This window comes from Solanum stenotomum, chromosome 4 (genome assembly GCF_019186545.1).
Source record: "Solanum stenotomum isolate F172 chromosome 4, ASM1918654v1, whole genome shotgun sequence".
Taxonomy (NCBI): Eukaryota; Viridiplantae; Streptophyta; class Magnoliopsida; order Solanales; family Solanaceae; genus Solanum; species Solanum stenotomum.
The window spans coordinates 20,830,048-20,847,904 of record NC_064285.1 but is presented as its reverse complement, the minus strand read 5'-3'; the positions used below and the strand labels follow the sequence as shown (position 1 = coordinate 20,847,904).

At 38.3% G+C, this 17,857-nt stretch overlaps 1 protein-coding gene across 1 annotated transcript in view; it reads right to left on the bottom strand.

The window, feature by feature from the left end:
* The window catches only part of LOC125861213 (uncharacterized), a 196,212-nt gene that overhangs the window by 64,499 nt on the left and 113,856 nt on the right, over positions 1-17,857 (bottom strand). The window lies entirely within an intron of this gene.

Genomic DNA, 17,857 nt, shown 5'->3' with positions numbered 1-17,857 from the left:
TGATGATTCAGCTCCATTCATCACCACTACTCCTCATTCAGTAGAATCCATTAGACAAACCCCCAATCATACAAGCCTATGCACATCTTTCGCTAACTCTCTCTTATCTTCCTCAAAATGGGCGGTACTACCCATAGATAACCTGCTCAAGGCGTCATCAACAACATTAGCCTTACCTGGGTGATAAAGAATACTCATGTCATAATCCTTGAGTAATTCTAACTATCTCATTTGTTTGAGATTAAGCTCTTTCTGAGTAAACACATACTGAAGACTCTTTTGATCGGTGAACACATCCACATGAACACCATAAAGATAGTGGCGCCATATTTTCAAAGAAGATACTACGACAACCAATTCTAGATCATGGGTTGGGTAATTCTTCTCATGAACTTTCAACTATCTGGAGGCATAAACTATAACATTACCATTCTGCATAAGCACATAACCCAAACCAACTCTAGACGCATCACAATAAACAACAAAGTCTTGCGTGCCTTATGGTAGGGTTAATACTGGGGTAATAGTCAACCTCATTTTCAATTGCTGAAAGCTTTTCTCACAATCTTCAGACCATTGAAATTTCACTATTTTTGAGTCAACTTGGTCAAAGGGGATGAAATAGACGAGAAACCCTCTACGAACCTTCTATAATATCCAGCCAACCCCAAGAAACTCCTAATATTAGTTGGAGATGTGGGTCAGGGCCAATTCTGCACTGTCTCTATTTTCTGGGTATCAACTTTAATTCCCTCTCAAGACATAATGTGGCCTAAAAATGCCATAGACTCAAGTCAAAACTCACACTTAAAGAACTTGGCATATAACTCTCTATCCTTTAAAGTTTGGAGAACTATTCTGAGATGACTAGCATGATCTTCTACATTCCTTGAATAGATTAGTATGTCATCAATGAATACGATAACAAACATATCTAAATAATGTTTGAATACTCTATTCATAAGGTCCATGAATGTTGCAGGCGCATTGGTCAAACCAAAGGACATAACTAGGAACTCATAATGACCATAATGGGTCCTGAATGCTGTCTGTGGAATATCACATTCCCTTACCCTTAACTGATGGAAACATGATCTAAGGTCTATCTTAGAGAAATAGGTAGCACCCTGAAGTTGATCGAAGAGATCATCAATCCTTGGAAGAGGATACTTATTCTTGATGGTAACCTTGTTCAACTAGCGTTAATCTGTACACATCCTAAGGGAACCATCTTTCTTTCTCACAAATAAGACCGGAGCGCCCCAAAGTGAGACACTTGGTCGAATGAAACCTTTATCAAGGAGATATTTCAACTGCTCATTCAACTCTTTAAACTCTGTTGGTGCCATTCTATATGCCGGAATAAATATAGGACGAGTATCTGGAAGAGTGTCGATACCGAAGTCTATTTCTCTCTCAGGAGAGACTCCAGGAAGATCATCATAAAAGACTTTTGGAAACTCTTTTACTACTGAAACTGACCGAAAAGGAGGTATCTCAACACTAGAGTCATTAACTCGGACTAAGTGATAGACACACCCATTGGAAACTAACTTTCTCACCTTAAGGTACGAAATGAAATGACCCTTAGGCACTGCTGAACTGCTACTCCACTCTATAACTGGCTCATTAGGAATTTGGAACCTAACAACTCGAGTTCTACAATTAATGGAGGCATAATAGGCATGAAGACAGTCCATACCAAGAATGACATCGAAATCTACCATGTCTAACTCATGTAAATCAGCCATGGTGTTCTTGTGATTGATGGAAGTGACACAATCACGATATACTCACTCAGCTAAAATAGACTCCCTAATAGGTGTAGAAACACAAAAGGGTTCACAATGTTTCTCAGGAAGAACATCAAAATTATTTGCAACATATGCAATAAGAAAAACTTGCTCCAGGGTCTAGCAAAGCATAAACATCAAGAGTAAAGACTTTGATCATACCAGTGACAACATCTGGATAATTCTCTTGCTCCTGATGACTAGTGATCGCATAAAGGCATTTTCTCCTCCACCAGTACTGAAAGTAGCTCCTCTAGGTGCAGCCCTATCTGGTGGAGCAAGTGATGAAGATTAGGCTCTATTGCCCTGATTTCCATTTTCTTTCCAGTTCTTAGGGCACTCTTTCATGAAGTGATCCTCTTTTCCACACTTGAAACAACCTGTGGAGCCATCGCGACACTTACCTGGGTGAGTCCTTCCACACTTAGCACATGAAGAAGCCCAGTTACCTCCTTGTGCCGCACTACCCTGAGACTCTGCAGGTCTAGCTCTGAAGTTCTATGAATTCTGACCATTGTACTCACCTTTGTTTCTGGTGCAAGTGCACTAGTAGATGATGGAGCAGGTCCTTTTTGCTTTTGTTGGAAAGAAGACCGGTTCACATTATTTCTTTGCTGCCCGGACTCATTCCCTGTCTTCGTTTTCTTGTTTCTAAACTCCTCTATATCCCTCAACTTCTCTTTCTCAACCTGCTGCACATAGACCATCAACCTTGCTATATCCATGTCCCCAATTAGCATAGTGATTTCGCGTATCAGGACACTTCATCCAATACTAATTGCCAACGATCGTTAGTCAGTAATATAACCCAACTAAGTGAGTTAGGGTCGAATCCCACATGGAGTGGTACGTACTCAAGAATCAATAGAAAAGCATGAATATGCTCAAGTCAATCATAGCTAAAAATATTTACGAATAAAAACATATTTCAAGTTTGGGGTGACACAAGTGTCAAATAACAGGGGATTTGGTTTCAACTATCNTCAACCTTGCTATATCCATGTCCCCAATTAGCATAGTGATTTCGCGTATCAGGACACTTCATCCAATACTAATTGCCAACGATCGTTAGTCAGTAATATAACCCAACTAAGTGAGTTAGGGTCGAATCCCACATGGAGTGGTACGTACTCAAGAATCAATAGAAAAGCATGAATATGCTCAAGTCAATCATAGCTAAAAATATTTACGAATAAAAACATATTTCAAGTTTGGGGTGACACAAGTGTCAAATAACAGGGGATTTGGTTTCAACTATCAGCTACAACAACAAATAATACAAAAATAACAAGTATAGAGATGGGTTCTTGGGATGTGATTGGATTATGGGCTAAGGTAGACAATTGGGTGATTGGAATTAATAGTGAATCGCTATAAATTAGTGAATAAGCTAGACTTTAGTGGGGGTAAACTTTCTCTCGAACAATTTACCCGAATTAAATTGGTTTCTCTCGAACACCAATAAGTAGCCATTAAGAACAACCTTCACTTTAGTCAATTCACTCTCTCAAGCTGAATGTGTGGAAGAGGGTTTAGGGTTCACTCTCTCGAGCTGAACCCACAACAACCCAATACCCACAGACCATCAAATCAGTAACCTTGGTTTTAAAACCTCTCTCTCGAGCAAGCCAAAAACACGAAGGTAGAGTTACATTTGCAACTACAACCCTTTAGATTAAGCCACAATTACTGAATGAAATCACTTTTAAACAATATTTACACTATCAATTAACAATACCCTGTAGCTAAATCAACCCATAACCACATAATCACACCCCAAGAATTGGGATTTTAGCTAGCCATCATAAAAAGGTAAACATCGTTACCAAATTGTGTTTTCATCAACTGGGTAAGATTGATATTGTCTTTACAAAGGCCTAAGATGAAGAATTTTCAATACCCACTTCCAATTTCTTAGAAATAGAAATCTTCAAAGCTAAGGAAATATTCTCTCTAAACTCAGTTCTCCTCAATAATGAAAAACTAGAAAAAAATATTGTATGATGTGATAGCTTGATAGATACTAAACTAAGAATTAAAAAATGTATTTATAGTCGCCAAAAATGTGCTGCAAAGGACCTTCGACACAATAAGTTGGGATTGCCGATCCACTCGGCGATCCACCCTTTGGCAGTTCCATCACCTTTTTGTTTTGGCCTTCAACAACTTCAAGCTCTGTAACTTGGACGATATAGCATTGCCTCGCGGAACCGTTCTTTGACTCGCCGACTGCTCCTTTCTGTCGCCGACTTGATTTTCTCCTTCAGGGCTTGGCACACTAGAACATTGGGCGAGACCATGGTCGTTTGGCGACTCGCACAATGGGTTAGGCGATCTTTAGGCCTTCTTTTCTTCGTTGTTTCAGCTGCCTTGTTCCTTTTTGCTCATTAGTGTCCATGCTTTGTTCCTCAATCCAAATACCTGAAAATCAAGGATTTACATCAATTATTGGTACAAAATATGCATTTGAGGACACTAAATCTATTAAAATAAAGCCCTAAATGAGTCCAAATTGTGGACTCATCAACACCCCCAACTTAAACTTTTTCTTGTCCTCAAGTAAAACTCAAGTACAACAATTCAAAAAGGATGTCTTAAACAGTGCTATACAAGACTCAATCATGAATGCACACAAGAAGACTCAACTTACTCATGCAAAGATCAATTATGCACTCAAAGATTCAAATTGTGACTTACCATTATCAAAGAATCTCAAGCTTACAATACTTGCTTCAAATGCAAGTTCAAGCTCAACAAAGGTACTCAAATGCCCTCACACAAAAATGATTCCATATTCACACATAATGGTTCACAATTTTAAAGCTTTGAAATTAAATGGAACGCTCAGACTCACAAAGATGAACACAATGCATGACTTCACCTATAAGTTTGCCTGTATTTTCCAATTAACCCTTGTTTCAGCTCACTCATCATCAAAAAGGTCTTTCCAAGGCTTGTAATAGGGTTGAGTGCAAATGTATGGTCATTTAGGCTCAATGGTTGTGCTCCTCATGACATGTGGTGTGAACAACACTTTCTTTCATTTTCTTCATCATTCTCATTCGTGCTCAAAAGTCACCCCATTATTCATCTTCCATGGATTTCTTCGACACCCCATTTCCTTTGCACTTTCACAACTTTATTCCACAACTTTTTCATTCTTTTTTTTTTTAAATTCTTTTTATCCCCTTTTTTAATATGGAGGGGTTCCATTTTTCTCAAAACCATGGGTTAAAGGGGACTTTCTTGCACTTCTTGATTTACCTTTTCTTTTGACCACATCCCCAACTTAGGATTTTGGCCTAAGTTGACTATTCACACAAACCACAAATCATGAGGAATATGGGTAATGGATCAAAAAGGGCCATAATTTTATCAAGTTTCTTCCAAGAAAAGGTCAAGGCTCAAAGGGTGCTCAAACGGGGTTCACACACTCACAAGGTAGGCCACAAAAGAGGTATAATGTTAAATTGTTTCACACTCTTCAAAGTTGCCTAAGATCATATCAAGAGATTGCATCACTTAGTCAATCGGACCCACGGCGAAAATTCTAGGTGTCATCACACGTGGTTCACGGTAAGCTCATCACACAAGACATTGACACCAATGTCAAATCAAGACTTCACAGTTTCGATAGTGTGCAATGTTCATCACAAGAGACTAAATTTGATACTTGACTAGTTACAACGAGATGCAAATAGTTCACATATTATCTATGCAACTTTATTTGGCCTCATCGTAGCCGCACATTCATTTTTGTTCAATTATGAGCACTATTAAAGTCATCGGTATTGATCAAGACCGATACTCAAATTTGCAAGAGAACAACCACATTCAAACACAAACGAGAGGTGACATAATTTTTTTGGAAGGGTCCAAAACTCATTTATAATTAAAAATAAGGAGCCACAAGCTCAATCATCCACAAAATAAGTGTAACAAGCAATTATAGCTCAAAACCCAAATATATACACAAAACAAGAGAGTCACAAAAGTGGGCCTCACCCCACCACAAATAAAATCATTTGTCCTAAAATGCAAGCAAAAATATCCAAAAGTAAAAGATAAAGTAAGACAGAGAGGGAGGTAAAGAAGGGATCATGTCTACTCAGTCACTCCATATGTCTGGGCGTCAGTGCCCGGTGCATCAATCTGGACTTGGGCATCAATTCCCAAAGTCACCTCAGAAGGAACAATAGTTGCACTAGGGTCAGCCAAGGGTGTATTCCACCAAAGAAGCCTGCACAAATGCATCTACCATGGCCTCCTCAGTAACCCCAAGCATCTCCTTATCCGTCTCTGCCTCAGACTCGAGATCAGCACATCCTCAACTCTAACCTCATCTCCGGTGGTAGCCGAAGGCATCTCTGGCACATCTGGGATCTCCACCATCCAGAAAACCATGGACATGTTGGTGGACTTCAGCTGATCCACATCGCTCCTCAATGCAACAATAGCGGCCTTCAAAGCTGTCACCTCATCGGTGGCCCCTTGGTCACGCTTACACACATCTATCCTAGCCGCAAGGGCATCAATCTTAGCACTTAATGGTGTCACAGCATCAGCCAAGGCAGTCTGAATCATGCCCGGAATGGAGGCCTTGAGTCTGGCAGCCCGACGATAGGTAGAATGGGCATGCTGCCCCATCCGGAGTAGTGCGGCCTGAGTGAGAGAGGTCCGGGAAATAGTAGCAGCAACAGGTTTAGGAGGAAGTGCAGTAGCAGAAGAACTAGGGATGTCAGAAAGTACAGCACTAGAAGTACCTGAAGGCCCAGGGGCCAGAGTAGGCAAAAATGCCTTTGTAGGTAGTGAGTCTGTGTCCAGATCTAGGGAAGAGTCCACCGAGGCTGCCTTTTTCTTCTCAGCTTGATCCTTAAATATTCTACCTCAATCCTCCGGATATTAGTAGAGGATGTGGGAATCACTTCCACATCCTTCTTTGCATCCCTATGGAACTCGAACACGTCTACATAGCTCGGTGATCAATACCGAAAAGGAAAGTGAGGTGTGGTGTTGCTTGGCCCGCATGAGCATTTCCTTTGCGATAATCATCCCCAAGTTCAACCTTGACCCCTTAATGAGATAGACTAAATAGGTTACTTTGGCGTGGCGAAGAATAGACTCGTTTTCGGAGGGCATGATTGTGCTACTGATGAAGCCAAACCAATACCTTGCTGCCACATTGAGGTCCGTCTTTTCAATAGCTGCTCCAAACTCAAGCCAATTGGGAGTGCCATCTGATATCAACAGAACCAGCCACTTCTTCATGTTCTCCAGAGTCGTCATCCTAATCTTGTGGAAACAGTCATCCTCAAGCCTCGTAGTACATTCTAGTATTGTGTTAATGGCAGTAAAATCACACTGCACTTTCTTACCCCTAACGACCACATAGTCAACCGGCTTAAATTTAGCTGTCGGCTACTTCCCTTATGGTATCAATGTACTGTAAGAACTGTAGAACTCTCGGACCCAACTTGGTATATACGGGCCACAGGGTTTTGTGAAGATTTGGAACTTATGAGACTTCAAACAGCTCATAATCTCTGGGTACCTGTCAATGACCCCATTCGTGGACAGACACTTATCTTCAATGATTGTCCTCAACCCCTCGATCTTTAATCTGTTCATAGACTTTGGGGGAGGACCCTATATTGGTGATGCTAGGACCATAGCTTGCTCTGGAACTGGAGGATAAAAAGTGGTGGACTGAGAAGTTCTGATCCTAGACGGATCATTCATTATTTTTAAACACAACTCTGCCCTCTGTGCTGCTATTAGCTCATCATCCTCAGAAGCTACAGTCTGGTGATCATGGTGCTCACCATCACTCTCAGAAGTGGTGAGGTGAGTGGCGTAGATGCCGTCACTGTCGGAGCTGGCCTCTGATGATGCAGGTGCCTTGCTTTTGCCTTTGTCTTTCCCACCAGTTATGGGAAGTTTGGTGGCCTTGCCTCTGGATGCAGCTGCATCCTCATTGAGTGTAATCCCCTTAGCTTTCTTTCGGGGTGGCGTGTTCCTACCAGCAACCTTTGGTCTAGCCATGTCTACAAAACATCGAGAAGAAGTTAGAAATATTTCAATTAAAAGCACCAAAAAGTAATTGCAGACAAACTCGTCGAACCGATCAATGAATCACTGAATCACTTTGGCGAGCTAGATCGGGCTCGCTGAAAGGATTGGATCAAAATTCTCAGAAAAATTAGGCATGTTGGTGAGGGGAAGGCCTTTCGGCAAATCGTCAACAGCATTCGGTGAGTAAGGATTAGCCCACCGAAAGTTACAGTGCAATTTAAGGTTCAGGGGTGCAGACAAAGGGTAATCAAGCAGACTTTCAGCAAGTCGCCGAGTGCCTTCGGTGACCTCAAGCTTCTCGCCGAAAGTTACAGAGTCAAACAACAAGTATAGCATGAAATTAAAGGCGAGATGGGCGAATGACCCAACATGCCTACTTTCAACCCAACTTCTCTAATTCAACCCCGCAACCCTCGAAAACAAAATCAAAGCATGCACTAGTCAAATTAAAGCAAGACCCATTACACCCATTACCCCGGGATACTCAGACTTCTCCCAATTTTACCAAATTTGGCCATTTAACTACTTTTGCCCTTAAGAATGACGTCACCCGCTCTATCATTGGGCAATTTACGTCATTTGGCACAACTACAAGCTACTTAGACTTCACCCACCTAGACCCAACAACATGCAAGCACAACCCCACAAATTCTAACCAATTTTAAGTCATAAAATTACGGATCACGGGCAAGACTATCAAATTGAAACAGGAATTCAAATAACAATTAAGATCAGAGAGGCCCAACACACATCACTAAGATAAGATCATTGCAAATGAGTACAAAATTCTAAAAATAAACTCGAGGTTCGTAAAACCAACCTTTGATGCCGATTAAAATACTTTGTAGTGCTAGGCGGCAATGTAATCCTCTCCGAACACACAATCAATGACTAAAACACTCTACAAATGCAAGAAATATAGAAACTAAAGTGCGGGTGTGAGTTTGGGAAGTTCAAAAGTGAGGTAAAGTGAAAGAGTTAGAAGTTTAAACCTTTGGCTTTTTAAGAAACCGTCCAATTCTCGCCCATTCGACAACATTAGTCATGCTTACCGACCCACTCGGTGACACGCAAGTGGTCACTTACCTCGCCGAGTTTTACAAGACCTTCAGTTGATGTGGGGTCCAAACGGTGGATTAGATCGCGATGGCCGACCTAGTCGGTGATTCGCTAATAATTTCCTTGGCTCGTCGAGTTTTATAGACTCCAATTTAAAGTTATCTTGAGTCCAACGGCGGTCTAGGTCAGGGTCGCCGACCTCTTCGGCGATGTTCCGACTGGACCTTTAGCTCGCCAACCTACAATTTTCAACCACTTTCCACACTTTGACCTGCACATTCAACACACCATTATTCCAAAATGAAAAAGAAAGAAAATAAAACTTGGGTTGCCTCCCAAGTAGTGCCTTAATTAACATCGTGGCACGACGCACGTCCATACTTAAACCTCATTCATTTGATCTGCCATAGTGTCACTAGGTAGTCCTCCTCTTTGCCTGGGGTAGAGTCGGGACAACGCATGACCCATGAGGGTCTGAAGCAACTGAATAGATGTGGAGTGGGATGCAATCATTTGATTTATCTTTGCAACATTCTCCCGTAACACTTCCAGTACTCTATCTTGCTCATTGACTTTGTGGAGAAGAAGTGTGAGCATTGCTTCGACTTGTCCGTCCTCATTGTTCTTAGGCTTGCTCTGCTCATGAGGAGGAATATATTGATCCTTCTTTATACCCTGGACTTCAAACTCCATAATCTTTTTGGTTAACTCGTCTAGCTGAGTTAACAAAGTGGCTAAGTTGAAAGCCCTTTCTACTTCTTGGTTGGCCTCAACCATGTTATCAAGGAGTTGGGCTACTACCACATAGGGTTGTCGTACAAGACCACCCGGGATAAGTTGATCAACCAATCCTTTGTTCCCGGGACTAAGATTCCTATAGAAGCATTCCAGTAGAAATAAATTGGGAATCCCATGAGTTGGGCATTTCATCAGCAGTGCTTTAAACTTCAGCCACAACTCATGAATTTGCTCACCTTCTAATTGCTTGAAGGTGATGTTCTCCCTGAACCTCATCACTTCTAACGGAAGGTGATCCATTTGTTCCTAGTTACAATTTACACTCATTCTTCGTGTTTCAACACACAAACAAGCAAAACAAAACTAAAATTAAGTTCAATTATAACTAACAAGAACAATATTCAACTTAACTAAGAATTCTCAAGTAACACCACTCCCCGACAGCGGCGCCATTTTGATTTCACGTATCAGGACATTTTATCCAATACTAAGTGCCAACGATCATTAGTCAGTATTATAACCCAGCTAAGTGAGTTGGAGTCGAATCCCACAGGGAGTGGTACATACTCAAGAATTTATAGAAAAACATGAATATGCTCAAGTCAATCATAGCTAAAAATATTTACGAATAAAAACATATTTCAAGTTTGGGGTGACACAAGTGTCAAATAACAGGGGATTTGATTTCAACTATCAGCTACAACAACAAATAATTCAAAAATAACAAGTATAAAGATGGGTTATTGGGATGTGATTGATTATTGGCTAAGGTAGACAATTGGGTGATTGCAATTAATAGTGAATAGATGTAAATTAGTGAATAAGCTAAACTTTAGTGGGGGTAAACTTTCTCTCGAACAATTTACCCCGAATCAAATTAGTTTCTCTCGAACACCAATAAGCAGCAATTAAGAACAACCTTCGTTTTAGTCCATTTACTCTCTTGAGCTGAATGTGTGGAAGAGGGTTTAGGGTTCACTCTCTCAAGCTGAACCCAAAACAACCCAATACCCACAGACCATCAAATCAGTAACCATGGTTTTAACACCTCTCTCTCTCGAGCAAACCAAAAACACGAAGGTAGAGTTGTATTTGCAACTACAACCCTTTAGATTAAGCCACAATTACTGAATGAAATCACTTTTAAACAGTATTTACACTATCAATTAACAATACCCATCAGCTAAATCAACCCATAATCACATAATCGCACTCTAAGAATTGTGGTTTTAGCTAGACATCATAAAAAGGTAAAAATCATTACCAAATTGTGTTTCCATAAACTGGGTAAGATTGATATTGTCTAAGATGAAGAATCTTCAACACCCACTTCCAATTTCTCAGAAATTGAAATCTTCAAAGCTAAGGAAATATTCTCTCTAAACTCAGTTCTCCTCAATAATGAAAAACTAAAAAAAATATTGTCTGATGTGATAGCTTGATAGATACTAAACTAAGAATTAAAAAATGTATTTATAGTCGCCAAAAATGTGTTGCGAAAGACCATTCAGCGCAATAAGTCAGGATCGCTGATCCACTCGGTGATCCGCCCTTTGGTCAGTTCCATTGCCTTTTTATGTTGGCCTTCAGCAACTTCAAGTTCTGTAACTTTGGGCGATGTAGCATTGCATTATGGAACCGTTTGGTGACTCACCGACTGCTTCTTTCTATCGCCGACTTGATTTTCTCTTTCACGGATTGACACACTGGAACATTAGGAGAGACCATGGCCATTCAGTGACACGCACAATCATGAATTAAAAGAAACTTTTTATAGATCAAACTCTAACGCACGAAATAAGTGTGAAAGAAGTGGGGTAATTTTCCTAAGTGTTGCAGCCTTCTAATTATAGATGTGGTGCGCTTCACATCAATAACTAGGACTCTACAGACACGGCTTCATAGACTCCCTAGGACTCTTGAACTCTGGGCTCTGATACCAAGTTTGTCACACCCCGAGCCTACACCTCGGACGTGGCTGACACTCGAGAACCATTGCTGGCCCAAAGTGAACCCTAGGCCTGGTTTACTTACTCAGCGGAAGAATTAAACATAAGAAACAGTCTCAAAATATAACTCATCCAATAACTTAAGATATAATAACTTAGCCAAAATGGCAACTCAAGTCTTAACGTATACAACTGAAAACGGAAAGACTAAAGAAATATAACTACTCATCTATGAAGCCTCTAAAACAATGAGGGATGTCTGGACAAGATCTCCGATCATCCTAACAACTAAAATACTAAAGCAATGAAAAATGAGCCCTCTAGAAAGCAAGAAGGCTCACCAACTGACTCTGAGTGCTCAACTAGATCAACGAAGCGCTGGATGCTGATCCTGGTTACCTATGTCTGTATCATAAAATGATGCAGGCCAAATGGCATCAGTACATTGAATGTACGAGTATGCGAGGGGAAAACTAAACATAACATAAGCTTGAAAGGAATCTGAAAGGAACACTTACCTTGGCTTTACTCAACTCATGAATAACTCAACTCAAATGCAAAGTAAAACAACAATAATGGTGCAGTTTATTCAAAGCATTTTAAAACAGTAGGTGACAACTCAAAGTATTAAAGAAATACAATAGCAACTCAATTACATATAAAGTAATATAATATTGTGGGAGTTTCTCTAATCGACAACCACCATTATGAGCTTGAGTGATGATATATCGTCTTGCCCACGCTGCCAGAATTGTCCTATACTTTGCCGTCATATAGAATGCCTTAAGTAAGTGGATCCACTAGTCTATGCTAAAAAGCACTAAGGAGTCATCTGAAAAAGTATGATCCTTTTTACCCATGATGGCTACATGGTTTATGGAGACTTGAATTATTATGAACTCGCGTCCCCATATCGGTGCTCAATACTACTCCAAAAATATACTCAGCTCGTATGCTTTAAAAACAAAACTCTTTCTTTGGTTTAAGATAATTACTCAAAATTTAGCTTAAAAGCTCTCTTGGAAATTGGTGTTTCCTTTCTTGCTCAAATGTGAAAATATTTTAACTCTTGGAAATACTTAGTTCCCGTATAATCTTTGAAGAAAATGAACTTTACTCTTAGTCTTTACTCAAATCAAAGCCTAAGTCTTAAAACAAAGTTAAAACATTTGTAAAAAACTTTTGGAGAACTCTAAGAAGTTCTTTGAACTCATCTTGACTTGATTCTTAACTTTCCTTGAATTGAAGTATGGATTCAAGGCTCATGATCTCATGATTATGGATGATTTCATGATGCTTAGATGTAACTTAGAGTGTAAAAATCGACTAGAAAACTTAGGTACGTTGCTAAGGAGCTCATACGGAAAGAAGTGGGAAAAGGTGGAAAGCCTGGCGTCCTTGGTGCTCTGAGCAACGTGGGGCGCCAGAGGCAAAACTTTAGAGAATGGGTTGGGGCGCTCTGGCTGGCGCAACACCCCAGAGCCCAAACTTCAGAGCCCTTGTTGGGGTGCTCTGGCTGGGGTGGCGCCCCAGGCTCCTACCCAGGTGATCTCCGACTTTTCTTCTTCGTTTTTCAACTCTAAACCCCCTATTTCAACTTGGTTCTTTTCCCAAACACTTAGAATAAACTATACCATCAATATATGTAATATTCTACTTGAAAAAACACCTAAAATCATGAATCAAACTCAAGGAACTTCAACAACAAGAACCCACAAGATTTCAAATGAATTATCATCAAGAACTCATAAGATTTGCTTTCAAAACAATACAACTTCGCTGAATTGAATCATGATTGGCGCGTGGGTGAACTAAACCAATGCTAAGTGATCTCACATACCTCGTAGGGATCAGCCCTTGACGAAATCCACAAGCGATTCTTGGCGATTTTTGCTCCTTCTCCTCTTTTTTTCTCTTCTCTCAAAACCCTAACTCAAATTTCAAAAGAGTAAACTGACCAACTCCAGTTTAGACCCCTAAGAAATTACTAAAAACTAAATTATTTAATTGGGTATGTAAAAGACCAAAATACCCTTCCAAACAACCCAACTTCAAATGAGCATATCTCACTCATACAAATTCGGAATCGCGCAAACTCGGCGGCGTTGGAAAGATAATTCCAAGATCTTTCCTACTACAGTATCTGAGAAAATATCTAAATTATCTTGATATAGGAGTTATGGTCATTTGAATTTGACTAAAATCTCAAACTTAATTTAACTTAACTAATTTTCCAGATTTTTCCTTCTTTCCTAAAATGACTCTTTCCAATTTTAACTCTTTCTATCTCTTTCAAATAGCAAGATGCTAAAGATCTCAATAGCAATAAAGAACCTCAGTACTCAGAACTCAAGACTCAATGATACCACTCAACTCTAGACTACTCGACTCATAGGGTTCATGCAGAATTATAGACATGAACTACTCAACTCAAAGACTTCATGGGTAACATGTAATAGTCCCATGATTAGGAATATAATCTCTAAAAGGGGTTAAGTACTCAATACTCAAGACTTAGAACTTGAAGATACTACTCCTCTCAAAGATACTCATGGAGTTCATGCAGAATTTATAGTCATGAACGACTCGACTCAAGGGTCTAAATAATAATATGGAACTCATGTATACGACTCTTCTCATTCTCATACTTACTTCCTCAAAACTCAGTTCAAATCGATAGTTGATCTCAAAGGATTCATAATTGAACTCAAACGCTTTCTTGAACTCTACTCTTAAATGTGAATTATGAATTCAAGAGTTATGGTTCATGATATGAAGGATCTCGATAACAATATAGCAATTCGATAATTAGGAATAAAACTTTTAAAAGAAACACGAACTCAAGAACTCAAAATCAACTTATTCAAGAATACTCAAATCTAGCGAAAGTATCCTAGATTACTCTTTTACTGATCTGGAAGTAGATGTAGGTTGTGAGGACAAACTAGTCCAACACTATGATAGCCTTACATTCTTGGAAGAAAAAGTTTCTTGAAGAATCTTGAAGAAGAACTTGATTAGAAGCCTTGAAACCCTAGCTTGAAGGTAAACGATCAAGAAAACCTTTTTTAAGATTCTTGAATTTGTTTCTTGAAATCTCTATGGCTAAGAATTATGATTTTCATTAGTGATTCATAATTGTATTGAGGAATTTGAGTTGGAAAGAATGGAACTCTTGAAGAAAGACTTACCTTGAAGAAGAATCTTTAAAAAGATTGAAGAAATCTTGAATGGAGTCTTCTACTTTGATTTTTCCTTAGGGTTTTGCCCTAGGATTTGAGAGAGAAGAGAATGATGGATTAAAAGATGAAAATCTAATTGTTTTGAACCTTTTATTAGTCAAGAATTCATTTAGGGTTTTCTTGGATGTAAAAAAAAAACAAAATCAACCCTTTTTAATGTTTTTCCATTGTCTAATTCGTAACAACATTGTATAAGTTACCAAAATAGTCATAACTTTTTACTTAGAAATTGGATTGACGCGAAATTGGTGGCGTTGGAAAGTAGATTCAAATAACTTTAATTGGATAGGTTATGACTCTTGTAAATCTTTATATTCTAAGAGATATGGTCATTTGAAGTTGATCCAAGTGGAATCTTACATCAAAACTTAATCGATAAGGAAACTTCAAGAACACTTATCAAGAACTCATCAAGAACTTAAATCCTTAAATTTCAAGAATGAAAGTATACTGAATAAATCATGATTGGCATGTAGGTGAATGAACCCAACACTATGGAAGCTTACATACCTCAAAGAACTAGGTTCTTGGCGAAATCTTGAATTTCTTGAACGAACGCTTAAAACTTTGAACTTTTTGTCCTCTTGAATCTTCTCTCTAAAACCCTAAATGCTTTGGATATGAATGAAACTGATTCTAATCAGTTTAGACTCATAATTAGGTGAAATTCGCGTTTAGAATAAGTGGGGGTAAGGAAAAGACTAAAATACCCCTCCTATTTTTGGGTAACTTTCCTTAAATGGACAACCTGACTTAAAAAGGGAATATCTCCCTCATACGAACTCGACATTTAGCAAACTCGGTGGCGCTGGAACGATAATTCAAAGACCTTTCATATAGTATCTTCTAGCCCATCTAACTCATCCTGTACTGAGAGTTATGGTCATTTTAATTTGACCAAAAACTTAGAAGAACCTAGGAATGACTTGACTGGATTCTCTTTAATTCTTTTTTGGAACTCAAGGTGCTATATCTAGTGACCTGACCTTAATACTTAGGAAAAATTTAAATTCCTTGGTAAAAATTTACTTACTACGAAGGATGGTTCAAGTCTTAGCTTAAAAAATTTCCAGGTTTTATGCATTCACATTGATGCAAAGTACCATCGTAAAAGGTACACCACAATCATATGAAAGTGTGGAAGAAGCAAGAACGCTGATGACACAATTAGTATTTGTGAAGTAACTGGAACTGTTGCTAGCAAATTTGGTGGATCCCGCATAACAAAAGAACATGCTCCGGATACTACCAATTATCCTACACCAAGACCAAGGGAATGAACTTTGAAATAGTTGATTGCAGTTTAGACTTTTTAATTATTACATGTTTTGATTTTTTGGATGATGTATATTTATTTTGCTATAGTTTTTTACAACAATATATAATATGCATTATTTTACATTGTCAGATTTATATCAGTTGGATACCATTTTCAAACATTTTTATTTTTAGTCTTTGTTCTAAAATTTTAAGTTAGATACCAAGTGTATACAAATTGGATACAACATTCACTTGTTTTAGGTTGTCTAATTTGGTTGAAATATCAATTACATTTTGGTTTTTTCATTTTTCAGTGGGATATATGTTGGATACCAAATGGATACCAATTAGATACAACATTAACTTGTTTTAGGTTGTCTAATTTGGTTGAAATCTCAATTACATGTTCGTTTTACAATTCCAATGAGATAGCAATTGGATACCAAACGTTAATTTGTTTTAGGCTGACTAATTCAGTTGAAATCTCAAGTACATGTTGATTTTTCAATTTTTCCTGGGATATCCGTTGGATATCAAATGTATACCAATTGGATATAAAATTAACTTGGTTTAGGCTGACTAATTCGGTTGAAATATCAATGACATATTTTTTGTCAATTTTTTCAATGGGATATCAGTTTGATATCAAATCTATACAATTGGGTACAAAATTAACTAGTTTTAGGCCGATTAATTTAGTTGAAATCTCAATTTTCAATTTTTTCAATTGGATATTAGTTAGATAACAAATGTATACCAATTGGGTACAACATTAACTAGTTTTAGGTTGGCTAATTCGGTTGAAACCTCAATTACATGTTTTTTCAAATTTTCCAATGGGATATTAGTTCGATACCAAATGTATACAAATTAGATACAACATTAACTAGTTTTAAGTTGGCTATTTCGATTGAAATCTCAATTACATGCTGTTGTTTTAATTTTACCACTGAGACATAAGTTGGATACCAAATGTATACCAATTTCATACTAAGATTTGACTAAATTTTTCAGTCGATATCAATTGCATACCAACATTACCTAGTTTTTGACTATACATTTTGAAAAACACTAAATACACTAATGATTAACTAGTACACATAATCCCCTTATGATCATGTTTCATGTTCTAATGCATATTCCTCATACTTAGTACATTTCATGTACTAATTCATAGTTGTGCCTTCATTGTCTCATATTGTAGGATTCGATGATTCTTCTCCTCCCGCTGGTGGCTAGTTGATTGGTTGATTATTGAAGACTTGGTGAGTACTCATGTTCCGAGGATCGTGTCATTTTTACTATATTTTCTTATGTCTTTAGTTTTCAGTTGTTGTACATGGTATATGAGTTATGTTACAACCACTCTTTTGATATATTAGATTGGCTTGTCAAGATGTGATTAGACTTCCAATTTTATGTCAACTTCTTTTATGATATGAGACTTTCTACTTTTGTCTTTTATGTTGTGTTGTATGTATATCAAGTGGCTTGTGTAGGACCTCTCGGGATCTTATACGTCATGTCACATTTAGGGTATACTTTGGGTCGTGACACTTTGACAAGAAACAACCTAATTTTTGCATAACAAGATTCCAAAAAGCAAAAGTCATATTTTTCTCAAAAGAAGAATAAACTCACGAAAACAACAATGAACTCATAGAGCTTTCAGTGAAAGTGTCTTAAGTTGTTTTGATTGTGAATTGTGTTTTAAGTCCTAACATTATAAGATTTATTCCTGTGT